General features: G+C 44.0%; 1 long non-coding RNA gene across 1 annotated transcript in view; it reads right to left on the reverse strand.

The window, feature by feature from the left end:
* Positions 1-879: 879 nt before the first annotated feature.
* The window catches only part of LOC116378759 (uncharacterized), a 1,998-nt gene continuing 1,385 nt past the window's right edge, over positions 880-1,492 (reverse strand). The window contains exon 3 of the long non-coding RNA XR_004212330.1: positions 880-1,439. This is a non-coding gene — a long non-coding RNA (uncharacterized LOC116378759). The remainder of the gene's footprint in view (positions 1,440-1,492) is intronic.

Raw genomic sequence — 1,492 nt, forward strand, 5'->3', positions numbered from 1 at the left:
CACACACACACACACACACACACACACACTATATCTGTGGCTGTTTAGCTGTCCTCGCTCATTCAGTAGCATGACATTGATTTCATTTTAAGCGTTCTTGCTCCTGAAATCTTTCCTTTTTACTAGAAACAGTATGTCTTCATTTCTTGATTCTGTGTTACTCTTTACATTACTCTTGTAAAGGTTTTTTTAGCCTTATTATGTGTTGGATTTCCCTTGCGTCAAATAGACCGCGTGATTCTCAAAGTGGAGTCAGTAGCACTATGACAGGGGGTTCGAGAAATAATTTGCTTTAAAATAATAAAAATGTGCTGTATCATTTAAAAGTGCACATCTACGGATGGGGACGCTTCGTGCCTATAAAACAAGCATATACAGTATTGTCCATTAATCCCACCCACGTTAGCTTTGGGCCAATAAAAACTACAGGCCTGTGACACATCACGTCACTCCGTCATGAATCAGCCACTTGACTCAGGGTGTAACGAACCGGTCCTGCCGCTGGCTTAGCTTGGCTAATTAGCCTGCTCGCTAGCTGGTGAGCATGGAGAAATATTCGAGTCAGTCCACATCGCCCAGTGCCGCTAAACGCCCAAACTAGCTAAATTGAGAAGACAATACGACAGTTATATTGAGTTTGTTCTTATTGAGAACGGCGAGAATGCGTCATGACTCAGGTGTCAGGACTCAGGTGCTAGTGAACGAAGCCATGAAGGGCCAGGGTAAAGAGACATCATTGAAACTAGAGATTGAGACCATAAACTCATGTTTACAATGTTTACTGAGGGAATAAATCAAGTGAGAAGTAGAGTCATTTTCTCATAGACTTCTACAGTATATGATCAGACTTCTTTTTGCAACCGGAGGAGTTGCCCCCTGATGGCCAGTAGAAAGAATGCAAGTTTAAGACACTTCTGCATTGGCTTCACTTTTCAGAACCGGAGGTTGCCACCTGTGTTAACCTGATTTAAATAGAATTTTGTATTTTAGTAAGTATTTAGGTGGAAAAGTTTCAGGATAGAAATAGTTCCAATGGCATCTGAGAGTACAGATTGCAGTAAGCATAGGCTTAGGTGGTATTGCAATAATGAGGGGTCCTCGGAAAATCTTCTCCCCTGTAAGGGTTCCTTAGCCCCAAAAAGTTTGAGAACCTCTGAAATAGACCATATGACTATCGTTGGGGTTGAACTGGCCTTATCGCCCAACATCAGAGCTCAAATGTGCAGAGCCTTCTGATTCCGAACTAAAAAAACGAATGCCATACTCACGTCGTAGTAGTGACCCTTCATGCCGCAGCGCTCGCACCGCTTGTACCAGTACCGTTTCTCGCTGCAGGAATTGTAGAGGTGTCCCGGCAGGCCGCAGTTGTTGCAGTGCTTATTGGGACAACCAACGGCCATGTGGCCTGAATTGCCACAAAGAAAGCAGGGTGCTAACTTCTGCACCACACACACACACACACACACACACACACACACACACACACACACAC

Source organism: Anarrhichthys ocellatus, unplaced genomic scaffold, assembly GCF_004355925.1.
Source record: "Anarrhichthys ocellatus isolate YVR2014 unplaced genomic scaffold, GSC_Weel_1.0 scaffold3114, whole genome shotgun sequence".
NCBI classification, from domain to species: Eukaryota; Metazoa; Chordata; class Actinopteri; order Perciformes; family Anarhichadidae; genus Anarrhichthys; species Anarrhichthys ocellatus.